Raw genomic sequence first — 27,703 nt, forward strand, 5'->3', positions numbered from 1 at the left:
GGATTGTTATTGGACTAAATGCAGTTTGTGTGTGCTGCCCTGCCCTGATCAAATCAAATAATGGACAGTGCGTTTCCCTCAAAATATAGGCAGTACATGCAGCCTTTGTTTTTAGTCTAGGAGACAGTCAATGTCTGTAGTCCATTAGGGCACTATAAAATCCCTTCAATGTTTTGCCTGATTCCGTTAATTCCCAAGTTCCCTTTTCTCCGTTTAGATTTCCCCGTTGACCGTTTGTCCCTGTTTTGGCAGGTTTTCGCTCTCAAAAGTACACCTTTTTAATAGCAAAACAGCACAATTGGATGTTCTATGTCCACAACAATGTTTAAACCCTATCAGGTGACCATTTGTGAGGTCTGGGAAAAATTTAAGACATTTAGATTTTGGGGTGTAGTTACCCTTAAATGCAAGCGTGCACCAGGAAGAGACCTTTGTTTGGTTAAGCGGTGTTGCTGTAGAACAAATGGCCACTGGAGTGATGCAAATGATCACGGTATAATTCTGCCAGGCAGGCATAGGCTACTTTGTAGTTAACATTTACTTGCGAAGGTTTTGGGGAAAGCCATTCCTTCCCTACCAGAAGAAGGTTATCATTAGCATCACCGCTAACGGCTACACAAAGTGTAGATATACGCGCGCACCGCACACATGCACACAGACAGGGGCATTCCTGTTCCGTTTCAGAAAGTTCATGGAAATACGAATCACTGATGCATTTTGTTCATGTCTTATGATTGACTTGGGCAAATTAATGCGTTTTTTTTTTTTTTTTTTTTTTTTTTTTTTTTTTTGGTTTAGCTGACTTTATTGACTTCATTTCAAGTTATTACCAAGGTAACAGGCAATGAGAAATTAGTAATCAGCTTCACATGAAACCAAACAGTGGCAAGCACACTTGAATCAAAGTTAATAATTCCTAATCATTTAGATTTGGAAACACTACAGATCCTATTGCATACTCTGTAAAAACCTTGTTTTCTTTTTGATTGAACAGATGTACTGCCTTCAATAAACTAAAAGGGCCAGTAACATGTCTGAATTCACTTAGAACAATGTCATTGTTGCCTTTGGGTGTATGATCAAAGCATTCTTGGCAATGTGTACTTTATGACAATATCAACAAAATGTTGATTTTTGGAAGAATGTTAGTACAGCTCAAGAGACAGGTTTGATTGACTTCTGAAATGGCATGTAGTCCATTGACACCAACTTAAAACAGTTCAGTTTAGCTTGACATTTGTCTCGGAAATAATGTTAATTAGTCTTGCACAATAATGATAAAATACATTTGTGAAACGGCATTGTGCACTGACACCTAATTTAAAACTGTTCAGTTGCCTTGAAATATGTGTCTTGAAAATAAAGTAGTTTATATTAAGTCAAGCCTTGCACTCTAATCCCATTCCAAAAAAATGTCATATTTTCTCTCTATTCCAAAAACACAATATACACAAAATTGAACCCAGTCAGTCCGGTTTGGTGCATGAATGTTCGACGTAGTGCTGTAAAAGAAGGTCCACCATTACTTGGTACTTCTGACAGTCCAAAGTACCTTTATCCATGTATGATGTAATTTTCATTGCATTAGTTAGTTTTTCAGCACTTGCCCTTTTGTTGAGAGCTTGTTCCCGTCAAACTCCATCAAAACTTTTTGCATCACCTCAAATGTGTACTTCAGGGCTTTTGGGTAGCTCAAGTTTAACCAGAATATCAGGCCAAGCAACGATACACAAGCATTTGCAACATCTCCCAGCTCTTGCAGCACTTCCAACAGCCTCAACTATAATGCCACCGTCCTCTGGGGGATCCATAGCCTCTGCTCCTTCCTTTTTTTTATTTTTATTTTTATAATATGTTTATTATTTTCCAATAAAAATAAAGTAAAAGAGACAGCAATACAAACAATGACATTCATTGTACTGTTGGATGGGATGGCCAGTTTAGAGGACAAAACAAAAGTTAACTCACACATACACAAAATAAAACAAAATCCTATTAGGTGGTACGTGTATAAGAAGACAGCATATAGTCATTACAAGCAGTGTAGTTCAGCCAAAAATAAATATTGAGTGGAGTACAGCACAGAGTAGCAGCAGATCGTCAGCCCAGTTATGAAGCGGGACTAGACCATTTATCCAGTATCGGCTGCCATATTTTGTAAAACAATGGACTTCTATTGGAGGTGTTGTATCGAATCTTTTCCATATGGATTACATTCCCTAAATCCCGTAACCACATTTCAAAGGTAGGTACAGTCTCCAATTTCCAAAATTGCAATATGAGCCTTTTGGCTAATAGAGTACAAAGAGAGACAGCTTTCCCCTCCTGGTTATTCCCATCAACTGTACCAAACAGAGCGATCAATGGGTCTGGGGCTAGAACTCTATCAAAGGCCTTAGATAAGTAATCAAAAATGAGAGCCCAGTAAGCCTGTAATTTAGGGCATGTCCAGAATAAGTGGGACAACGTCCCCTCCTCCTGCTTGCACCTCTCACACAGTGGTGAGGTGTCCGGGAATATTTTATGCAGTTTTACTTTTGAGTAGTGTAACCTGTGTATCACCTTAAACTGTACAAGGTTGTGTCTGGCATTCACTGAACTGTGGTTTATATTCCTGAGAGCTTCTATCCAGTCCTCATTTGAGATTTCTGAACCAAGTTCTTGTTCCCAAGCCCTTTTAATGGTGTCTGTGGATACCTCTATGTGGGCCTGTAGCACATCATACAGTCTGGAGACCGACCCTTTTGAATGGGGTTTGACAAGGATCAAGCTATCTAATGTAGGACTATTTGGCTTCATGCCATACTGTGGGATGTGTGTCCTTAAGAAATTCCTGATTTGGAGGTATCTGAAAAAAATGTGTTGTTGGCATGTTGAACTTTGCCTGTAGTTGTTGAAATGAAGCTAACTGACCATCTATGTATAGATTACCAATTGTTGTGAGCCCCTTCTCCCTCCACTGTGAAAACACCACATCATCCATTGCAGGGTGGAAAGCATGATTCCGGCTAATCGGGCTGTCTATGTACACAGTGGGTATGTTAAGAAAATCCCTAATCTGTTTCCAGATCCTAAGAGTGTGACACATGACTGGATTGGAGTCATAAGTGGCTTTTTTCACATATGATGGGCTATTAACAAGTGCAGGGAGTGAGGAACGTTGACAGGAGGCCTGCTCAATCAAAAGCCATGAAGGCATATCCTTCCGTCTCATCTCAGGTAAACTTTCCCTCCAGAAAGACACAATGTTCAGATTAGCAGCCCAATAATACAGTTTGAAGTGAGGAAGGCCAAAGCCCCCCTCTATCTTGTACTTGCATAAATGCTTCTTTGCAATTCTGGCTGCCTTGTTATCCCATAAAAATGGAGTTACTATTGAATCCAGTTTCTTAAAATAGCTTTGTGGTATGAAATTGGGTAGACATTGGAAGAGGTAAAGAAACCTGGGTAGGACAACCATTTTAATAGCGTTTATACGACCAACCAAGGAAATAGGCAGAGTTTTCCAGAAATCTATATTTTGTTTAAGCTGATATATTTTCATGTCCCAAATCACTTTCAATAGCTGGTCAAGGTCTCTTGTCACTACAATGCCAAGGCTTGTGAACTTGTCCCTCACTGTTCTAAGCGGGGTAGATTGCAGAAATTGCAAATCCACAGGCCGTGATATTGGCATCATCTCACTTTTTTTGCCAGTTTATCTTGTAGCCAGAGAAGGAGCCGAATGTGTTTATCAAGTTAAGTAATGGTGGAATAGACGTTTTAGGCTTGGACAAAAACAAAAGAACATCGTCTGCATATAGGGAAATTTTGTGCTGTGTGTCTTTTATTTTAACAGAAGCTATATCGGCACATGCCCGAATGCGCGTAGCAAGGGGTTCCATGGCTATAGCGAAGAGAGCAGGCGAAATAGGGCACCCCTGTCGGCACCCCTTGAACAGGCGGAATGACTGCGACATTTCCTGATTGGTCACCACGGACGCCATTGGGTGTGCATAAATAATTCTTATCCAATTAATAAATTCCTTTCCAAATCCGAAATGCTCCAGAACCGACATCATATACTTCCACTCAATCTGATCAAACGCCTTCTCTGCATCAAGAGCTATTACCACTGCCTCAACTTTATGATCATGATACATTACGTTGAAAAGGCGTCTCAAATTGTAGTATATATGTCGGCCCGGGATAAAACCTGTCTGGTCAGGGTGTATGATGTCGGAAATATATTTTTTAAATCGGTTTGCCAATATCTTTGTCAACACCTTGTTTTCTATGGGGGAGTAACGACACGGGCGATACGACGACATCTCCATGGAATCTCTATCTTTTTTCAAGATCAGGGCTATTGTAGCCTCATACAGTGTTTGCGGGAGTTTGGTATTTTCTTTGGATTGTTGAAACATTCGCAGCATAAGTGGAGATAGACTAGCGCAGTACTTCTTATAGAATTCTATTACATATCCATCGGGCCCAGGGGCCTTGCTGTTTGGAAATTGTGCTATCGCTGTGTTAATTTCATCTAAGGTTATCCCTGCATCGAGTGCGGCAGCTGCCCCCTGTCTAGTTTAGGAAGTTCACAATCAGCGAGAAAGCGTTCCATAGTTTGTGGATCAGTAGCATCGCATTTTGATTGGTATAGCTCTGAGTAAAACTGTGCAAAGCATTTATTAATGTCCTGCGGATCTGTTACTATTTTACCCTTCTTGTCTTTTATTTTGTGAATAGCTCTAGATGCTTGTACATGCCTTAGCTGTCTTGCTAATAATTTATGTGGTTTGTCCCCCAGTTCAAAATAACTTTGTTGCGTTCTAGCAAGTAAAGAGCCCACCCGTTTCGAAAGGATGGTATTGTATTCATACTTTAACTTTGTGATCTTCTCAAGGACTGTATACGAGGAATTTGTCCTAAAACGTTCTCCTGTTCCCCTAACTCTCTTTCAATTTCTCTCAGCCTAGTATTGGCACGTTTCTTCCTCTCTGATGTATAAGAAATAATGTAACCTCTAATCACAGCCTTTAGAGATTCCCAAAGGGTGGAGTCGTCAACATCCCCCGTGTCGTTAGTACTGAGGAAAAAGGCAATCTGCTCCTCCAAATACTGACAAAAAGCCTCATCTTTCAACAGGTATGCGTCTAAGCGCCACGGTCGCCGACCTGTCGACATATTGTCGAGTTTCAGCACCATGGACAGAGGAGAGTGGTCCGTAATTAGAATGGGGTGATAGGTAACCGACTCAGCTGCTGAGATTAGTTTGGAGTCCAACAAAAAATAGTCAATTCTGGAATATGATTTATGAACTGATGAGAAGAAAGAATAATCCCTGTCTGTTGGGTGCGTCAGTCTCCAAATATCGACAATGTTAAGGTTTGTCATCAATGTATTTAGACAGACACTGGCATTTGATTGTTGAAGTGACCTTGATAGCTGTTTATCTAAAAGAGGGTCTAACGTACAGTTAAAGTCACCTCCAACAATAACACTTGTATCCGAGATATTTGGTATGGCCTTAAATACCCTTTGAAAAAATAATGGATCATCGAAGTTGGGTCCATATAAATTGACCAAGGTTATTGGTTTTGAATTCAGTGTACCAGCCACAATAATATACCGACCATTAGGATCTGAAATCGAGGTTGAGTAAACAAAAGGAATGTTTTTCCTTATCAGGATTGCTACCCCTCTCGCTTTTGCATCAAAGTTAGACTGGTATATCTGACCGATCCAGCCGACTCGTAGCTTGGCCTGCGCGGGCGTTAAATATGAGTTTCTTGAAGAAGCACTATGTCAGCACCCAGTGATTTAAGATGAGAAAAAACCTTAGCTCGTTTCACGACATGCCCTAATCCATTACAGTTCCAGCTGACTATCTTTATTCCACCTGGTCTACTCTGTGCTCGGTCACTATGTGGCATTTCTTATTTTAAAGCAAATTGCTGCTGTCATACAAAACCCATTAATGCGTTTTCTAACAAGTTGAATAGATTTAGTTGATTTCTTACTAAGTTCAATAAATGTTTGAATATTGTTGCATTTCGGTTTAATGTCTGGATTCCGTGATTCGGTCCGCAACGCCTATTTTATAGGGCCCTAGTCAATGAACTTGTCATAAATCAACATAGGATATGCCCTCTTCCCCCCAACAAGACTCAAAAAAAATATATATATATATATATATATATATATATATATATATATATATATATATATTGGAAATGTAAGCAAGGGTTGAGCTTCTTCAGTTTGTGTCACAAAGTGGATACGTTTCTGTGTCCCTTTCAGAGTGAGTGACACATTGACTTTATATAGTGTACCAAGAGTTGTTCCCTTGCTTACGGCCATACCAGCCTGAATATGCCCGATCTCGTCCGATCTCGGAAGCTAAGCAGGGTCGGGCCTGGTTAGTACTTGGATGGGAGACCGCCTGGGAATACCAGGTGCTGTAAGCTTTTTGTCCCAGTAGAGCGTGCTCTTGTGTCATGGAGCAACTGCCTTTTATTTATCACCCTAATAATATCATGGATTGTTATTGGACTAAATGCAGTTTGTGTGCTGCCCTGCCCTGCCCTGATCAAATCAAATAATGGACAGTGCGTTTCCCTCAAAATATAGGCAGTACACGCAGCCTTTGTTTTTAGTCTAGGAGACAGTCAATGTCTGTAGTCCATTAGGGCACTATAAAATCCCTTCAATGTTTTGCCTGATTCCGTTAATTCCCAAGTTCCCTTTTCTCCGTTTAGATTTCCCCGTTGACCGTTTGTCCCTGTTTTGGCAGGTTTTCGCTCTCAAAAGTACACCTTTTTAATAGCAAAACAGCACAATTGGATGTTCTATGTCCACAACAATGTTTAAACCCTATCAGGTGACCATTTGTGAGGTCTGGGAAAAATGTAGGACATTTAGATTTTGGGGTGTAGTTACCCTTAAATGCAAGAGTGCACCAGGAAGAGACCTTTGTTTGGTTAAGCGGTGTTGCTGTAGAACAAATGGCCACTGGAGTGATGCAAATGATCACGGTATAATTCTGCCAGGCAGGCATAGGCTACTTTGTAGTTAACATTTACTTGCGAAGGTTTTGGGGAAAGCCATTCCTTCCCTACCAGAAGAAGGTTATCATTAGCATCATCGCTAACGGCTACACAAAGTGTAGATATACGCGCGCACCGCACACATGCACACAGACAGGGGCATTCCTGTGCCGTTTCAGAAAGTTCATGGAAATACGAATCACTGATGCATTTTGTTCATGTCTTATGATTGACTTGGGCAAATTAATGCGTTTTCTAACAAGTTGAATAGATTTAGTTGATTTCTTACTAAGTTCAATAAATGTTTGAATATTGTTGAATTTCGGTTTAATGTCTGGATTCCGTGATTCGGTCCGCAACGCCTATTTTATAGGGGCTTAGTCAATGAACTTGTCATAAATCAACATAGGATATGCCCTCTTCCCCCCCCCCCCAACAAGACTCAAATATATATATATATATATATATATATATATATATATTGGAAATGTAAGCAAGGGTTGAGCTTCTTCAGTTTGTGTCACAAAGTGGATATGTTTCTGTGTCCCTTTCAGAGTGAGTGACACATTGACTTTATATAGTGTACCAAGAGTTGTTCCTTCGCTTACGGCCATACCAGTCTGAATACGCCCGATCTCGTCCGATCTTGGAAGCTAAGCAGGGTCGGGCCTGGTTAGTACTTGGATGGGAGACCGCCTGGGAATACCAGGTGCTGTAAGCTTTTTGTCCCAGTAGAGCGTGCTCTTGTGTCATGGAGCAACTGCCTTTTATTTATCACCCTAATAATATCATGGATTGTTATTGGACTAAATGCAGTTTGTGTGTGCTGCCCTGCCCTGATCAAATCAAATAATGGACAGTGCGTTTCCCTCAAAATATAGGCAGTACATGCAGCCTTTGTTTTTAGTCTAGGAGACAGTCAATGTCTGTAGTCCATTAGGGGACTATAAAATCCCTTCAATGTTTTGCCTGATTCCGTTAATTCCCAAGTTCCCTTTTCTCCGTTTAGATTTCCCCGTTGACCGTTTGTCCCTGTTTTGGCAGGTTTTCGCTCTCAAAAGTACACCTTTTTAATAGCAAAACAGCACAATTGGATGTTCTATGTCCACAACTATGTTTAAACCCTATCAGGTGACCATTTGTGAGGTCTGGGAAAAATGTAGGACATTTAGATTTTGGGGTGTAGTTACCCTTAAATGCAAGAGTGCACCAGGAAGAGACCTTTGTTTGGTTAAGCGGTGTTGCTGTAGAACAAATGGCCACTGGAGTGATGCAAATGATCACGGTATAATTCTGCCAGGCAGGCATAGGCTACTTTGTAGTTAACATTTACTTGCGAAGGTTTTGGGGAAAGCCATTCCTTCCCTACCAGAAGAAGGTCATCATTAGCATCATCGCTAACGGCTACACAAAGTGTAGATATACGCGCGCACCGCACACATGCACACAGACAGGGGCATTCCTGTGCCGTTTCAGAAAGTTCATGGAAATACGAATCACTGATGCATTTTGTTTATGTCTTATGATTGACTTGGGCAAATGAATGCGTTTTCTAACAAGTTGAATAGATTTAGTTGATTTCTTACTAAGTTCAATAAATGTTTGAATATTGTTGAATTTCGGTTTAATGTCTGGATTCCGTGATTCGGTCCGCAACGCCTATTTTATAGGGCCCTAGTCAATGAACTTGTCATAAATCAACATAGGATATGCCCTCTTCCCCCCAACAAGACTCAAATATATATATATATATTGGAAATGTAAGCAAGGGTTGAGCTTCTTCAGTTTGTGTCACAAAGTGGATACGTTTCTGTGTCCCTTTCAGAGTGAGTGACACATTGACTTTATATAGTGTACCAAGAGTTGTTCCCTCGCTTACGGCCATACCAGCCTGAATACGCCCAATCTCGTCCGATCTCGGAAGCTAAGCATGGTCGGGCCTGGTTAGTACTTGGATGGGAGACCGCCTGGGAATACCAGGTGCTGTAAGCTTTTTGTCCCAGTAGAGCGTGCTCTTGTGTCATGGAGCAACTGCCTATTATTTATCACCCTAATAATATCATGGATTGTTATTGGACTAAATGCAGTTTGTGTGTGCTGCCCTGCCCTGATCAAATCAAATAATGGACAGTGCGTTTCCCTCAAAATATAGGCAGTACATGCAGCCTTTGTTTTTAGTCTAGGAGACAGTCAATGTCTGTAGTCCATTAGGGCACTATAAAATCCCTTCAATGTTTTGCCTGATTCCGTTAATTCCCAAGTTCCCTTTTCTCCGTTTAGATTTCCCCGTTGACCGTTTGTCCCTGTTTTGGCAGGTTTTCGCTCTCAAAAGTACACCTTTTTAATAGCAAAACAGCACAATTGGATGTTCTATGTCCACAACAATGTTTAAACCCTATCAGGTGACCATTTGTGAGGTCTGGGAAAAATGTAAGACATTTAGATTTTGGGGTGTAGTTACCCTTAAATGCAAGCGTGCACCAGGAAGAGACCTTTGTTTGGTTAAGCGGTGTTGCTGTAGAACAAATGGCCACTGGAGTGATGCAAATGATCACGGTATAATTCTGCCAGGCAGGCATAGGTTACTTTGTAGTGAACATTTACTTGCGAAGGTTTTGGGGAAAGCCATTCCTTCCCTACCAGAAGAAGGTTATCATTAGCATCATCGCTAACGGCTACACAAAGTGTAGATATACGCGCGCACCGCACACATGCACACAGACAGGGGCATTCCTGTTCCGTTTCAGAAAGTTCATAGAAATACGAATCACTGATGCATTTTGTTCATGTCTTATGATTGACTTGGGCAAATGAATGCGTTTTCTAACAAGTTGAATAGATTTAGTTGATTTCTTACTAAGTTCAATAAATGTTTGAATATTGTTGCATTTCGGTTTAATGTCTGGATTCCGTGATTCGGTCCGCAACGCCTATTTTATAGGGCCCTAGTCAATGAACTTGTCATAAATCAACATAGGATATGCCCTCTTCCCCCCCAACAAGACTCAAATAAATATATATATATATATATATATATATATATATATATATATATATATATATATATATTGGAAATGTAAGCAAGGGTTGAGCTTCTTCAGTTTGTGTCACAAAGTGGATACGTTTCTGTGTCCCTTTCAGAGTGAGTGACACATTGACTTTATATAGTGTACCAAGAGTTGTTCCCTCGCTTACGGCCATACCAGCCTGAATTTGCCCGATCTCGTCCGATCTCGGAAGCTAAGCAGGGTCGGGCCTGGTTAGTACTTGGATGGGAGACCGCCTGGGAATACCAGGTGCTGTAAGCTTTTGTCCCAGTAGAGCCCGATGTGAGAGAGCCATCGGGAGAGGTTGTGTTTTTCTCTAGCAGGAGGTAAGCTTCTCATATGGTGTTGAGTAAAGCTTAAACCATGTATTAGATCGTAGGTAGGTAGTTAGTTGTAGTTAGGTATTGTAGTTATTGTAGGTTAGTATTGTTGTTATTGTAGGTTTCCGTAGGTAATTATTGTAGGTTAGTATCGAAGCACGAGGCTAGCTAGCTAGCGGGTAGCTACTGGTAACGTTTAGCAACGGTGGAGAGCTGTTTCCAATGTTAATGTGCTGCTAGCCAACGTTTAATTTTTGCTGCGTTATGCGTTATGAAAGGAACTAGACACGGACATGAATTATCTGTTTAGTGTGTTAACACACTCTTGGCAGTTTGTTGTAACCAAGTATTGGTGCTAAACTGTGTGTTAATGGATGCTAGCATGCTAGTTAGCTATGGCGTCATAGCTAGGCATCGTGGGTTGTTGTGGGTAGTTACTGTAGGTTGGCAGTGTCTTCGGCCGTGCCGGCTGTAGCACGAAGCGAGCTAACTAGCCGTTTTTCGAACAGAGTCAGAGTCAACACAGTAGCCATTGTGTGCCGGGTGTAGCACGAAGCTAGCTAGCTAGCCGTTCTCCAAACAAAGTCAACACAGTGGCCATTGCTAGCTACCCAACACGACCAGCTAACTGTACTGTAGTAGCTAAATACAATATACTTGTCCTAGCTAGCCAACGTTTAATCATTGCTGCGTCATGAAAGGAACTTGACACAGACACGAATGATCTGTTTAGTGTGTTAACTCACTATTGGTGGTTTGTTGTGACCAAGTGTTGGTGCTAAACTGTGTGTTACTGGATGCTAGCATGCTAGTTAGCTAGTTAACACACTATTGGTGGTTTGTTGTGACCAAGTGTTGGTGCTAAACTGTGTGTTATTGTTATTGGATGCTATCATGCTAGTTAGCTATGGTGTCATAGTTAGCTAGCTGAATAAAGTGGGTTGAGTCTATTCCTTTAAACATTGAACCGCTGTGGTTCACAACAATTCTGATTTCTAAAGGTGGAAGTTGGGAGAGTTTTTGTTCGGGTGGTTCAGTGAAACAATTTTAGTTTCTGAGGTAGAAGTTTTTGGTGAGGGAGGCCCTGCTCTCTCCTCTCCCAGATGCTTAGCTCATTTCATTCCGATCTCCTCTGCATTTTTGTAGCCATTTGCTACAGCCTGTCAACTATGCCTCTGCCTATCCCTGTTCTCTCCTCTCTGCACAGGCTACACAAACGCACCACACCGCGTGGCTGCTGCCTCTCTAACCTGGTGGTCCCTGCACGCACCCCACACCTGGAGTTCCAGGTCTCAGGCAGCCTCTGGAACTGCCGTTCTGCTGCCAACAAAGCTGACTTCATCCCAGCCTATGCCAACCTCCAGTCCCTCGACTTCCTGGCGCTGACGGAAACATGGATTACCACTGAAAACACTGCTACTCCTACTGCTCTCTCCTCGTCTGACCATGTGTTCTCGCATACCCCGAGAGCATCTGGTCAGAGGGGTGGTGGTACAGGAATCCTCATCTCTCCCAAGTGGACATTCTCAATTGTTCCCCTAACCCATCTGTCTATCTCCTCATTTGAATTCCATGCTGTCACAGTCACTAGCCCATTTAAGCTTAATATCCTTGTCATCTATCGCCCTCCAGGTTCCCTTGGAGAGTTCATCAATGAGCTTGACGCCTTGATAAGTTCCTTTCCTGAGGATGGCTCACCCCTCACAGTTTTGGGGGATTTCAACCTCCCTATGTCCACATTTGACTCATTTCTCTCTGCCTCCTTCTTTCCACTCCTCTCCTCTTTTGACCTCACCCTCTCACCGTCCCCCCTACTCACAAGGCAGGCAATACGCTTGACCTCATCTTCACTAGATGCTGCTCCTCTACTAATCTCACTGCAACTCCCCTCCATGTCTCCGACCACTACTTTGTTTCCTTTTCTCTCTCGCTCTCCTCCCACACTACTCACTCTGCCCCTACACAGATGGTAATGCGCCGCCGCAACCTTCGCTCTCTCTCTCCCACTACTCTCTCCTCTTCCATCCTATCATCTCTTCCCTCTGCTCAATCCTTCTCCCTCCAATCTCCTGATTCTGCCTCCTCAACCCTCCTCTCCTCCCTTTCTGCATCCTTTGACTCTCTGTGTCCCCTATCCTCCCGGCCGGCTCGGTCCTCCCCTCCAGCTCCGTGGCTTGATGACTCATTGCGAGCTCACAGAACAGAGCTCCGGGCAGCGGAGCGGAAATGGAAGAAAACTAAACTCCCTGCCGACCTGGCATCTTTTCACTCCCTCCTCTCTACATTTTCTTCATCTGTTTCTGCTGCTAAGGCCACCTTCTACCACTCTAAATTCCAAGCATCTGCCTCTAACCCTAGGAAGCTCTTTGCCACATTTTCCTCCCTCCTGAATCCTCCCCCCTCTTGTGTCATGGAGCAACTGCCTTTTATTTATCACCCTAATAATATCATGGATTGTTATTGGACTAAATGCAGTTTGTGTGTGCTGCCCTGCCCTGATCAAATCAAATAATGGACAGTGCGTTAGGGCACTATAAAATCCCTTCAATGTTTTGCCTGATTCCGTTAATTCCCAAGTTCCCTTTTCTCCGTTTAGATTTCCCCGTTGACCGTTTGTCCCTGTTTTGGCAGGTTTTCGCTCTCAAAAGTACACCTTTTTAATAGCAAAACAGCACAATTGGATGTTCTATGTCCACAACAATGTTTAAACCCTATCAGGTGACCATTTGTGAGGTCTGGGAAAAATGTAAGACATTTAGATTTTGGGGTGTAGTTACCCTTAAATGCAAGCGTGCACCAGGAAGAGACCTTTGTTTGGTTAAGCGGTGTTGCTGTAGAACAAATGGCCACTGGAGTGATGCAAATGATCACGGTATAATTCTGCCAGGCAGGCATAGGCTACTTTGTAGTTAACATTTACTTGCGAAGGTTTTGGGGAAAGCCATTCCTTCCCTACCAGAAGAAGGTTATCATTAGCATCATCGCTAACGGCTACACAAAGTGTAGATATCACGCGCACCGCACACATGCACACAGACAGGGGCATTCCTGTGCCGTTTCAGAAAGTTCATGGAAATACGAATCACTGATGCATTTTGTTCATGTCTTATGATTGACTTGGGCAAATGAATGCGTTTTCTAACAAGTTGAATAGATTTAGTTGATTTCTTACTAAGTTCAATAAATGTTTGAATATTGTTGAATTTCGGTTTAATGTCTGGATTCCGTGATTCGGTCCGCAACGCCTATTTTATAGGGCCCTAGTCAATGAACTTGTCATAAATCAACATAGGATATGCCCTCTTCCCCCACCCCCAACAAGACTCAACAAGACTCAATATATATATATATATATATTGGAAATGTAAGCAAGGGTTGAGCTTCTTCAGTTTGTGTCACAAAGTGGATACGTTTCTGTGTCCCTTTCAGAGTGAGTGACACATTGACTTTATATAGTGTACCAAGAGTTGTTCCCTCGCTTACGGCCATACCATCCTGAATACGCCTGATCTCGTCCGATCTCGGAAGCTAAGCAGCGTCGGGCCTGGTTGGTACTTGGATGGGAGACCGCCTGGGAATACCAGGTGCTGTAAGCTTTTTGTCCCAGTAGAGCGTGCTCTTGTGTCATGGAGCAACTGCCTTTTATTTATCACCCTAATAATATCATGGATTGTTATTGGACTAAATGCAGTTTGTGTGTGCTGCCCTGCCCTGATCAAATCAAATAATGGACAGTGCGTTTCCCTCAAAATATAGGCAGTACATGCAGCCTTTGTTTTTAGTCTAGGAGACAGTCAATGTCTGTAGTCCATTAGGGCACTATAAAATCCCTTCAATGTTTTGCCTGATTCTGTTAATTCCCAAGTTCCCTTTTCTCCGTTTTGATTTCCCCGTTGACCGTTTGTCCCTGTTTTGGCAGGTTTTCGCTCTCAAAAGTACACCTTTTTAATAGCAAAACAGCACAATTGGATGTTCTATGTCCACAACAATGTTTAAACCCTATCAGGTGACCATTTGTGAGGTCTGGGAAAAATGTAAGACATTTAGATTTTGGGGTGTAGTTACCCTTAAATGCAAGCGTGCACCAGGAAGAGACCTTTGTTTGGTTAAGCGGTGTTGCTGTAGAACAAATGGCCACTGGAGTGATGCAAATGATCACGGTATAATTCTGCCAGGCAGGCATAGGCTACTTTGTAGTTAACATTTACTTGCGAAGGTTTTGGGGAAAGCCATTCCTTCCCTACCAGAAGAAGGTTATCATTAGCATCATCGCTAACGGCTACACAAAGTGTAGACATACTCGCGCACCGCACACATGCACACAGACAGGGGCATTCCTGTGCCGTTTCAGAAAGTTCATGGAAATACGAATCACTGATGCATTTTGTTCATGTCTTATGATTGACTTGGGCAAATGAATGCGTTTTCTAACAAGTTGAATAGATTTAGTTGATTTCTTACTAAGTTCAATAAATGTTTGAATATTGTTGCATTTCGGTTTAATGTCTGGATTCCGTGATTCGGTCCGCAACGCCTATTTTATAGGGCCCTAGTCAATGAACTTGTCATAAATCAACATAGGATATGCCCTCTCTCCCCCCAACAAGACTCAAATATTGTGATTGCGGAGGCCAGGTCATCTAATGTATTACTCCATCACTCTCCTTCTTGGTAAAATAGCCCTTACACAGCCTGGAGGTGTGTTGGGTCATTGTCCTGTTGAAAGACAAATGATAATCCCACTAAGCCCAAACCTGATGGGATGGTGTATCGCTGTAGAATGCTGTGGTAGCCATGCTGGTTAAGTGTGCCTTGAATTCTAAATAAATCACAGACAGTGTCACCAGCAAATCACCCCCACACCATAACACCTCCTCCTCCATGCTTTACGGTGGGAACCACACAGCGGAGATCATCCATTCACCTACTCTGCGTCTCACAAAGACACGGTGGTTGGAACCAAAAATCTCCAATGTCCATTGGTCGTGTTACTTTGCCCAAGCAGGTCTCTTCTTCTTATTGGTGTCCTTTAGTAGTGGTTTCTTTGCAGCAATTTGACCATGAAGACCTAATTCACACAGTCCCCTCTGAAAAGTTGATGTTGAGACGTCTGTGACTTGAACTGTGAAGCATTTATTTGGGATGCAATTTCTGAGGCTGGTAACTCTAATGAACTTTTCCTCTGCAGCAGAGGTAACTCTGGGTCTTCCTTTCCTATGGCGGTCCTCATGACAGCCAGTTTCATCATAGCGCATGAAGGTTTTTGTGACTGCACTTGAAGAAACGTTAAAAGTTCTTGGGGCGGCAGGTAGCTTAGTGGTTAAGAGTGTTGTGCCAGTAACCGAAAGGTCGCTGGTTCTAATCCCCGAGCCGATTAGGTGAAAAATCTGTCGATGTGCCCTTGAGCAAGGTACTTAACCCTAATTGCTCCTGTAAGTCGCTCTGGATAAGAGCGTCTGCTAAATGACTAAAATGTAAAAATGTTCTTGACATATTCTGTATTGACTGACCTTAAAGTAATGATGGACTGTCTTTGCTTATTTGAGCTGTTCTTGCCATAATATGGACTTGGTATTTTACCAAATAGGGCTATCAACTGATTGGCTCAAACACATTAAGAAGGAAAGAAATCCCACAAATTAGCTTTTAAGAAGGCGCAACTGTTAATTGAAATGCATTCCAGGTGACTACCTCATGAAGCTGGTTGAGAGAATGCCAAGAGTGTGCAAAGTTGTCATCAAGGCAAAGGGTGGCTATTTGAAGAATCTCAAATCTATAATATATTTTGATTTGTTTAACACTTTTTGGTTACCACATGATTCCATATGTGTTATTTCATAGTTTGGCATCTTCACTATTATTTTACAATGTAAAAAATAGTAAAAATAAAGAAAAACCCTGGAATGAGCAGGTGTGTCCAAACATTTGACTGGTACTGTATATGGAAATACCAAAAAGATTAAAGAACATATAACGGATAAATGCAGTGAAATGTGTTGTTATCTGCCTTGGTCATGGACACATTGACACATTTTTCAGCTTCGGTATTCAAACCAGCGACCTTTCAGTTACTGGCCCAGCGCTCCAACCTCTAGGCTACCTGCCATGAGCCAAGCATGTTTACATGTAGAATGGAATAGGTTATATGACCACTATGATTAATTTCATTGTCAGTTCTACCACCTCAACATTGTCCATTTTAAACAGGGTTAAATATCTAGTTAGGGGGGGCACTGTGTAACTGTCAGAAGATATGTGCTTCAGTCAGAAAATTTTTCTCTCATCTCTTCGGTCTCAGCTAGCTAGCCAGCCAGTAGCTACCGAAACAGCTAGCCAGCCAAGCTAGCTGCAGAAATGAAAACCATCAAATACACTTTTCCTAATATTATGACTTACATCAACATCCTTAGCTTACCCATTCACTAAATATACTGTTAAATAACTCTGACTGACACCCAATAGCTTAAGGATGCTGAGCTATTTAACGTTATAATGAGAAATATGTTGTTATTATGAAATAATCTGGTTGCAAGTTATTATGAGAAATAGCTTTATTATGCCGAAACATTAGCATAGGCTACTCGGCAATCTTGGCTTCCTCTCATGCACAGGTTGACATTATGGCCGGTTTGCTTGAGTTGATCAACTTTTATTTTTGAGGCATTGGGAAATATTAGTGTCATTGAGCAATATAGATGGTGTTGTCAATACTTTACATACATTGCAGAGAATTCTGAGTTCTCTAAGGCTCTACAGACGGAAAAAACAATTGGACCTCCTTGACATAGCATTACTCCTTCTTGATCTAGGCTGACATGGGAAGCTTTATGGATACAAATTAATCTTAAACGCATCCAAGTGGGATATGTGGTGACTCATAACACAGTCAGGTGTTTACTTCATATTCAAGTCCCCAATGGAGTGCGCATTTGTGTGGAAGTCTCTGGGAATGACATTAGCCAGCTAGCTACCTTACCTTCACAAACAAGAAAGACGACATAGAGGAACAGCTTAGCTAGCTAAGTGTCCTTTTTGTCTTGTAATTTCACATTTGGAAGGTGCACTGAAACAAAATTATTATTTCATTTCTAGCACAGCCAACAACTAGCAAGCAAAATATATGAATAATGCGCTGAAATTAGCGACTGAGGGGTCACTATGGTAGTTAGCAATGGCTATTCTCAGGAACAAGCAAGCCCCTATCTGAGAAGCATGTTCGACTGATCGAGTATTCTATTCAATGCATTGTCAATGAACACATGATTTCATAAAAAGTGCATTAGAGTGGCTTGGAAATACAATGACATTGCAAAATGAGGCAAATAATTAGTAGGAAAACATATTTTCATCATTTTGATGTCATCAGATTGACTTTAGGTGCAGTATAACGTTAGCTAGCTAGATAGCTAAGATTTAGGGGAGACCACCGATTTTAGCTAGCTAGCTAACATTAGCATTGATAGCTATTTTTGATTAACTTTGTTAGCTAATGACAACGTTGCCATCCATTTGACGACATGATAATGATGGCAAAGTTGTTTCCTACTAAACATTTGCCTACTTTAGCAATGCCATCATATTTCCAGGCCACTATAGTGTTATTTAGACTAAACAGCCATTAGCTTCCATTTATCACACCACTAAGGCGCCAGTGGGCGGCTTGAGAACGTTCATAACAATGGCATGATGTAACCCAGTGACGGAGGTGCAACCTATGAATAGCAACATTTGTTTTGCGTTATTCTATTTTACCCAGCTCTCACACTGTGTGTGTATGTGTGTGTGTGTCTATCTGTCCGTCTTGGAGTTCCAGATGTGGCGGCCACTGGAGGGCAACTTTAATACTGGAGCACATGTAGGAGCTCATCGTCATGAAATTAATCTATAACAGCTGATACAAGTATCCTATATTAGATGCCACTACAGTGCTAGCTAACTAGTAAATGTACACCGCAGGCGCATTGGCAACATTTCGTAAGTCCAGCTTGGTGAAGACCCGGGCTCCCTGCAATGACTCGAATGCCGTCAGGGGGAGTGGGTAGCGGTTCTTAACCGTGATGTCATTGAGCGCCTGGTAATCAATGCACGGCCGCTGCCCACCGTCCTTTTTGCCCACGAAGAAGAAGCCCGCGCCCGCGGAGTGAGGTAGAGGGGGCAGATGAGACCCTTGACGAGTGCCTCGTCGATATACTTCCTCATTGCCAGTGTCTCCGGCAGGGACAAGGGAAAACAATTGCACTCATGTGGGCATGGCGCCCGTCAGGAGATCGATAGCGCAGTCGTATGGCCTGTGAGGAGTTACAGTGCCTTGCAAAAGTATTAATTCACCTAGGCAGTTTTTCCTATTTTGTTGTATTCAAATTCAAATTTAAATGGATTCTAATTAGGATTTCATGTAATGGACATACACAAAATAGTCAAAATTGGTGAAGGGAAATGAAAAAAATTACTTGTTTCAAAAAATTCAACAAAATAAATAACGGAAAAGTTGTGCGTGCATATGTATTCACCCCCTTTGCTATGAAGCCCCTAAATAAGATCTGATGCAACCAATTACCTTCAGAAGTCACATAATTTGTTAAATAAAGTCCACCTGTGTGCAATCTAAGTGTCACATGATCTCAGTATATACAGTTGAAGTCGGAAGATTACATACACTTAGGTTGGAGTCATTAAAACTTGTTTTTCAACCACTCCACAAATTTCTTGTTAACAAACTATAGTTTTGGCAAGTCGGTTAGGACATCTTCTATGTGCTTCTATGTCCAACAATTGTTTACAGACAGATTATTTCACTTATAATTCACTGTATCACAATTCCAGTGGGTCAGAAGTTTCCATACACTAAGTTGACTGTGCCTTTAAACAGCTTGGAAAATTCTGTAGCTCAGCTGGTAGAGCACGGCGCTTGTAACGCCAAGGTAGTGGGTTCGATCCCGGGACCACCCATACACAAAAATGTATGCACGCATGACTGTAAGTCGCTTTGGATAAAAGGGTCTGCTAAATGGCATATTATTATTATTATGTTATCATGGCTTTAGAAGCTTCTGATAGGCTAATTGACATCATTTGAGTCAATTGGAGGTGTAACTGTAATGTATTTCAAGGCATACCTTCAAACTCAGTGCCTCTTTGTTTGACATCATGGGAAAATCAAAAGAAATCAGCCATGACCTCAGAAACAAAATGGTAGACCTCCACAAGTCTGGTTCATCCTTGGGAGCAATTTCCAAATGCCTGAAGGTACCACGTTCATCTGTACAAACAATTGTACACAAGTATAAACACCATGGGACCACACAGCTGTCATACAGCTCAGGAAGGAGATGCGTTCTGTCTCCCAGAGATGAACGTACTTTGGTTCAAAAAGTGCAAATCAATCCCAGAACAACAGCAAAGGACCCTGTGAAGATGCTGGAGGAAACATGTACAAAAGTATCTATATCAACAGTAAAACTAGTCCTATATCGACATAACCTGAAAGGCCGCTCAGCAAGGAAGAAGCCACTGCTCCAAAACAACCATAAAAAAGCCAGACTATGGTTTGCAACTGCACATGGGGACAAAGATCGTACTTTTTGGAGAAATGTCCTCTGGTTTGATGAAACAAAAATAGAACTGTTTGACCATAATGACCATCGTTATGTTTGGAGGAAAAAGGGGGTAAATTGCAAGCCGAAGAACACCATCCCAACCGTGAAGCACGGGGGTGGCAGCATCATGCTGTGTGGGTGCTTTGCTGCAGGAGGGACTGGTGCACTTCACAAAATAGATGGCATCATGAGGAAGGAAAATTATGTGGATATATTGAAGCAACATCTCAAGACATCAGTCAGGAAGTTAAAGCTTGGTCGCAAATGGGTCTTCCAAATGGACAATGACCCCAACCATACTTCCAAAGTTGTGGCAAAATGGCTTAAGGAGAACAAAGTCAAGGTATTGGAGTGGCCATCACAAAGCCCTGACCTCAATCCTATAGAAAATGTGTGGGCAGAACTGAAAAAGCGTGTGCGACCAAGGAGGCCTACAAACCTGACTCAGTTACACCAGCTCTGTCAGGAGGAATGGGCCAAAATTCACCCAACTTATTGTGGGAAGCTTGTGGAAGGCTACCAGAAACGTTTGAGCCAAGTTAAACAACTGAAAGGCAATGCTACCAAATACTAAATGAGTGTATGTAAACTTCTGACCCACTGGGAATGTGATGAAATAAATAAAATCTGAAATAAATCATTATTTCTACTATTATTCTGACATTTCACATTCTTAAAATAAAGTGGTGATCCTAACTGACCTAAGACAGGGATTTTTTACTAGGATTAAATGTCAGGAATTGTGAAAAACTGAGTTTAAATGTATTTGGCTAAGGTGTATGTAAACTTCCGACTTCAACTGTATACACCTGTACCTATGATGAAAATTACAGGCCTCTCTCATCTTTTTAAGTGGGAGAACTTGCACAATTGGTGGCTGACTAAATACTGTTTTTCCCCACTGTAGATGCCCAGGCAGGAGAGGTGAAACGGCGCCAACCGTGCCAACGACGGAGACCCGAGAGGCAACCCCAATAATTTTTTTTGGGGGGGGCACACGGGGTGGATGACGAGGCTACAGGAGGCTAAAAGGGAGAAGAAAAGTGTAGAGGCACGGCGAGAGGAGCTGGTTAGGCAGCAGAAGGAGCGGGGGTTAATAAAGGAACCCAGTCCCGCTCCTCGCACCAAGAAAGTGGTGCATGTCGCTAGTCCGGTCCGGCCCATTCCTGCTCCCCTCACCAAGCAAGTGGTGCGCGTCGCCAGCCCGGTCCGGCCTGTTCCTGTCCCTCGCACCAAGCCAGTGGTGCGCGTCGCCAGCCCGGTCCGGCCTGTTCCTGCCCCTCGCACCAAGCTAGTGGTGCGTGTCGCCAGCCAGGCCCGTCTGTTCCTGACCCTCGCACCAAGCCAGTGGTGCGCGTCGCCAGCCCGGCCCAACCTGTTCCTGCCCCTCGCACCAAGCTAGTGGTGCGCGTCGCCAGCCCGGCCCGGCCTGTTCCTTCCCCTCGCACCAAGCCAGTGGTGTGCGACGCCAGCCCGGTCCGGCCTGTTCCTGCCCCTCGCACCAAGATAGTGGTGCGCGTCATCAGCCCGGCCCGGCCTGTTCCTGCCCCTCGCACCGAGCTAGTGGTGCGCGTCACCGGCCCGGCCTGTTCCTGCCCCTCGCACCAAGCCAGTGGTGCGCGTCGCCAGCCCGGTCCGGCCTGTTCCTGTCCCTCGCACCAAGCCAGTGGTGCGCGTCACCAGCCCGGTCCGGCCTGTTCCTGTTCTTCGCACCAAGCCAGTGGTGCGCGTCGCCAGCCCGGTCCGGCCTGTTCCTGTTCTTCGCACCAAGCCAGTGGTGCGCGTCGCCAGCCCGGCCCGGCCTGTTCCTGCCCCTCGCACCGAGCTAGTGGTGCGCGTCACCGGCCCGGCCTGTTCCTGCCCCTCGCACCAAGCCAGTGGCGGAATGCCCACCCGGCCCCTACCCTCTTATGTTTATGCTGTGCGGTCGGAGTCCGCACCTTTGGGAGGGGGGGGGGTACTGTCACGCCCTGACTCAGGGGACGCTTATATGTTGATTCAGGCTGTGTGTATTCTTTGTTGTGTTAGTTCTTGTTGTAGAATCTAGTATGTCTATTTCTATGTTGGCCGGTGTTGAGCTCCTGAGTGGCGCAGTGGTCTAAGGCACTGCATCGCAGTGCTAACTGTGCCACTAGAGATCCTGGTTCGAATCCAGGCTCTGTCGCAGCCGGCCGCGACCGGGAGACTCATGGGCGGCGCACAATTGGCCCAGCGTCGTCTAGGGTAGGGGAGGGAATGGCCGGCAGGGATGTAGCTCAGTTGATAGAGCATGTTTGCAACGCCAGGGTTGTGGGTTCGATTCCCACGGGGGGCCAGTATAAAAAAATATGTAATCACTAACTGTAAGTCGCTCTGGATAAGAGCGTCTGCTAAATGACTAAAATGTAAATGTAAAATGTTCCCAATCAGAGGCAGCTGTCGCTCATTGTCTCTGATTGGGGGCCATACTTAGGCAGCCTATTGGCACTAGTGGGTTGTGGGATCTTGTTTTGTGTGAGGTATGTTGTTTGTGTACCTTGGACTTCACGTTTCGTTTCTTGTTTTGTCGTTGTGTTTATAAGTCAAATAAACATGTTTGCATATCACACTGCGCCTTGGTCTGACCCATTCATCAACGTACGTGACACAGTTGTAAATGAGAACTTGTTCTCAACTGGTTTACCTGGTTAAATAAAGGTGAATGAAAAAAAATAAATAAATACACCAGATTCTCAATTAGATTGAGGTCTGGGATTTGACTAGGCCATTCCAAGACATTTTAATGTTTCCCCTTAAACCACTCGAGTGTTACTTTAGCAGTATGCTTAGGGTCATTGTCCTGCTGGAATGTGAACCTCCATCCCAGTCTCAAATCTCTGGAAGGCTTAAACAGGTTTCCCTCAAGAATTTCCCTGTCTTTAGCGCCATCCATCATTCCTTCAATTCTGACCAGATTCCCAGTCCCTGCCGATGAAAACCATCCCCACAGCATGAATCTGCCACCACCATGCTTCACTGTGGGGATGGTGTTCTCGGGGTGATGAGAAGTGTTGGGTTTGCGCCAGACATAGTGTTTTCCTTGATGGCCAAAACCTCGATTTTAGTCTCATCTGATCAGAGTACCTTCTTCCATATGTTTGGGGAGTCTCCCACATGCCTTTTGGCAACCACAAAATGTGTTTGCTTATTTCTTTCTTGAAGCAACTGCTTTTTTCTGGCCACTCTTCCGTAAAGCCCAGCTCTTTGGAGTGTACGGCTTATAGTGGTCCTATGGACATGTACTCCAATCTCCGCTGTGGAGCTTTGCAGCTCCTTCAGGGTTATCGTTGGTCTCTTTGTTGCCTCTATGATTAATGCCCTCCTTGCTTGGTCCATGAGTTTTGGTGGGCGGCCCTCTCTTGGCAGGTTTGTTGTGGTGCTATATTCTTTCCATTTTTTAATAATGGATTTAATGGTGCTCCGTGGGATGTTCAAAGTTTCTGATATTTTTTTATAACCCAACCCTGATCTGTACATCTCCACAACTTTGTCCCTGACCTGTTTGGAGAGCCACTTGGTTTTAATGGTGCGGCTTGCTTGGTGGTGCCCCTTGCTTGGTGGAGTTGCAGACACTGGGGCCTTTCAGAACAGGTGTATATACATACTGAGATCATGTGACACTTAGATTGCACACAGGTGGACTTTATTTAACTTATTATGTGACTTCTGAAGGTAATTGGTTTCACCTGATGTTATTTAGGGGCTTCATAGCAAAGGGGGTGAATATATATGCACGCACCACTTTTCCGTTATTAATTTTTTAGAATTCTTTGAATCAACATCTTTTTTTCATTTCACTTCACCAATTTTGACTATTTTGTGTATGTCCATTACATGAAATCCAAATAAAAATTCATTTAAATTACAGGTTGTAAAATAGGAAAAACGCCAAGGGGGATGAATACTTTTGCAAGGCACTGAAAGTAAATCTCTGTATTTCATACTACTGTAATCTACTGTAATATAATCTAGTTATGGTATCAAAGCAAGTACATTTATTGTATTATACTGTACAAAAGTAAATGCCACCATAATCTGAATGAATGAAATTCATTGAGGGGGGGGGGTTTGTATTTCACAGTATTTTACTGTAATTACAAGAGATTGGTGCAAGCAGGGTGGCTGTTAGATAATGTGTTTACACATTACAGCATATCAATGAATATTTGGTGTTATATATCACTTGCACTTGTAGAGTAGGGGTTCCCAACCTTTCTTCCCCAGGGCCCCCTTTTTCACATTTGAAAAATGCCACGAAACACAACAATTCTTTCCCTGCCCACAATATTTTCCCACAATGCGCCATAACTTACAGTATGCTGCAATAAAAAATGTCAGAGTATTTTACTGTTAATATCCAAATTACCGTATAAATTACAGTTTTCCATTACAGTGTGGGCACCAGAGGATTCCAATGCTGCAGATACAACTTGCCTCACGAATGGAACCCTAGGGCTCTGGTCAAAAGTAGTGCACTATCTAGGTAATAGGGTGTCATTTGGGATTCAGGTACAGTCACTTTCAATAGCCATGTAAAAATTCAGCACAGCAGTCTCACATCATCATACCCCTCAGACTCTAAGCAGCAGCACTTCTAACACGTTATAAATATAGCCCGTCTTGAGGTTTCCCCTGACAGTGCCATCTAGCATCTGGGATGTTCACAGACATGTTTCTGGTTTCATTATCACTAACCTTAACCCCTAACTCCTAGCCTAGCTAAAATTAGCCACCTAGCTAACGTTAGCCACAACATATTGTAATTCATAACATATTGTACGAATTGTAATTCATAACATATTGTACGAATTGTAATTCATAACATTGTACGAATATTGTAATTCATAACATATCATTCGAAATGGATGATGGACATCCATAAATGAATACTGTACATACCATAAGAAACTTAACATATCATACTAATTGGAGTGTCCTGGATTTACGTTTACTATGTTACGTCTACCCTACCCAGAGACATTTTGATTTCTATATAGGCTATTGTTAAAAAAGAGGAGTCTAAGTTTGTAACATTGCTAAAGTTGTTTATCAACTAAAAAATGTGAGCGCAACTGAGCTAGTTAAAATCAAATCAAATTTGGCACATTTTTATTTTACCAGGCAAGTCAGTTATGAACAAATTCTTATTTACAATGACAGCCTACACCGGCCAAACCCGGACGATGCTTGGCCAATTGTGCACTGCCCTATGGGACTCCCAATCACGGCCGGTTGTGATACAGCCTGGAATCGAACCAGGGGGTCTGTAATGACGCCTCAAGCACTGAGATGCAGTGCCTTAGACCGCTGCGTCACTCGGTAGCCCATGCTTCGAATACAACAGGTGTAGCCCTTACAGTGAAATGCTTACTTACAAGCCCTTAACCAACAATGCAAAAAAATTATGTTTTGTTACAACTGAAGTATCTGATCATCAATAGATTAGAGAAAAAGCTATTCGTTTTTTAACACAGCAGCCGCATTTCATCAGTTAGGTCCTTGTTTAATAGCCTATGACATGTTGTTGTAATGTTGAAACTTCTTACGACAATAGAGTGTGATTGCGGCTCGCAATTCGCCGTTCCTGCATGTGGGCATTCCCGCGGGAAAACAGTGCTCGACAGGCGAAGGCGAAGGACACTGTCTACCATTGACATATCAAGCTCTTCTTCTGTGGGGTTTATCGGCGGTTGGCATCCAATGTTATGGTGCATTACCGCCACCTACTGTACTGGACTGCCCCTGCCTCCTGCCTGTGTAGCGGAGTCCTAGTTTAAAAATGGCCAATAGAAGTATAAAGAGGGGTTCCTGCAGATTGAGGAATGCCCATATGCAATAACGCCCCAAATTGCAGGCCACAAATTCACCCTTCTCTCTTACAATAGCCTACTTCAAAACCAAATGGTACATAGTCACAAAAATAGATAGGGTGTTTGTTAAGGTTTCAGCGGTCGTCGTCCCCGGAGTACTAGCTGCCATCGTTGTATGTTTCATGTTCGTTTGGTTTTGTCTTGATGTTGTACACCTGTTTCTAGTTAGTGCTCATTAGTGTCCTATTTAGTTCTCGTTGTGTGTGTCAGGTGTTGTGTGTGATTACGCTTCTGTTTGGTGTTCTGTGCTACGTGTTTCCCTCCGTTGTTTTGGAGAGGTTTTCGCACATGTTAGTGTGCCTTTTGTTTGATGCCTGTGTGCGCCTTTATTTCGCCTCCGGGCCTGTTGTGCTCGTGTACTACGTGAATATTTCACTAAAGTCTTTTGGACTTTGTTTCTGCGTCCTGCGCTTGATTCCTGCACCACACCCACCTTCAGCACTCGTGACATAAACCAAATACTAGTGTACATGCCTCTCTGCTCTAATGCTCTTATTGTTGTTGAATGAAACAGTGTTATCAAAGTGAAAGTATATATCAATGTCCCCGTTTTTTTCTCAGCCAAACATTAACATAATTCACAATAAACAATAAATTGTGTGATTCCTAGGGCCGCTTCAGGATGATATGTCTGGGTGGGCAGCCAGACATTTTCTGTCTGTTTCAAAGCTTTCTTACTGCTATTTTAACCGTTTAACATGATTCTGGCATAATCAATTGGGTGGGCAACATAGGATTTTGGGTTGGCAATGCCCAAGCCACAGTTATGTTTTCTCATTCCCCGGATGCACTCCACCACACTCATTAATATAATATTCTGCCCTGTTTATCAAAAGTGTTGGAAAAACTTGTCAATAATCAACTGACTGGCTTTCTTGATGTCTATAGTATTCTCTCTGGTATGCAATCTGGTTTCCACTCAGGTTATGGATGTGTCACTGCAACCTTAAAGGTCCTTAATGATGTCACCAGTGCCCTTGATTCTAAGCAATGTTGTGCTGCTATTGATACGGTAGACAATTCCATTCTTGTGGGCCAACTAAGGAGTATTGGTGTCTCTTAGGGGTCTTTGGCCTGGTTTGCTAACTACGTCTCTCAAAGAGTGGAGTGTATAAAGTCAGAACATCTGCTGTCTCAGCCACTGCCTGTCACCAAGAGAGTACCCCAAGGCTCGATCCTAGGCCCCACGCTCTTCTCAATTTACATCAACAACATAGCTCAGGTAGTAGGATGCTCTCTCATCCATTTACATGAAGATGATACAGTCTTATACTCAGCTGGCCCCCTCCCGGATTTTGTGTTAAATGCTCTACTACAAAGCTTTCTAAGTGTCCAACAAGCTTTCTCTGCCCTTAACCTTGTTCTGAATACCTCCAAAACAAAGGTAATGCGGTTTGGTAAGAAGAATGCCCCTCTCCCTACCGGTGTGATTACTACCTCTGAGGGTTTAGAGCTTGAGGTATTCAACTCATACAAGTACTTGGGAGTATGGCTAGATGGTACACTATCCTTCTCTCAGCACATATCAAAGCTGCAGGCTAACGTTAAATCTAGACTTGGTTTCCTCTGTCGTAATCACTCCTCTTTCACCCCAGCTGCCAAACTAACCCTGATTCAGATGACCATCCTTCCAATGCTAGATTATGGGCACGTAATTTATAGATAAGCAGGTTAGGGTGCTCTCGAGTGGCTAGATGTTCTTTACCATTCGGCCATCAGATTTGCCACCAATGCTCCTTATAGGACACATCACTGCACTCTACACTCCTCTGTAAACTGGTCATATCTGTATACCCATCACAAGACCCACTGGTTGATGCTTAT

The 27,703-nt window shown here is 43.0% G+C and overlaps 5 non-coding genes across 5 annotated transcripts; all 5 read left to right on the forward strand.

The window, feature by feature from the left end:
* Positions 1–6,330: 6,330 nt before the first annotated feature.
* On the forward strand, positions 6,331–6,449 carry LOC123486332. The gene has a single exon (XR_006659345.1). It is a non-coding gene; the product is annotated as a 5S ribosomal RNA (ribosomal RNA).
* Positions 6,450–7,630: 1,181 nt separating this feature from the next.
* Positions 7,631–7,749, forward strand: LOC123486338. Its single transcript, XR_006659352.1, has one exon. It is a non-coding gene; the product is annotated as a 5S ribosomal RNA (ribosomal RNA).
* Positions 7,750–8,901: 1,152 nt separating this feature from the next.
* LOC123486334 lies at positions 8,902–9,020 on the forward strand. The gene has a single exon (XR_006659347.1). It is a non-coding gene; the product is annotated as a 5S ribosomal RNA (ribosomal RNA).
* Positions 9,021–10,217: 1,197 nt separating this feature from the next.
* Positions 10,218–10,336, forward strand: LOC123486337. The gene has a single exon (XR_006659351.1). It is a non-coding gene; the product is annotated as a 5S ribosomal RNA (ribosomal RNA).
* Positions 10,337–13,872: 3,536 nt separating this feature from the next.
* LOC123486333 lies at positions 13,873–13,991 on the forward strand. The gene has a single exon (XR_006659346.1). It is a non-coding gene; the product is annotated as a 5S ribosomal RNA (ribosomal RNA).
* The last annotated feature ends 13,712 nt before the right edge of the window (positions 13,992–27,703 follow it).

This window comes from Coregonus clupeaformis, unplaced genomic scaffold (genome assembly GCF_020615455.1).
Source record: "Coregonus clupeaformis isolate EN_2021a unplaced genomic scaffold, ASM2061545v1 scaf1151, whole genome shotgun sequence".
Lineage (NCBI taxonomy): Eukaryota > Metazoa > Chordata > Actinopteri > Salmoniformes > Salmonidae > Coregonus > Coregonus clupeaformis.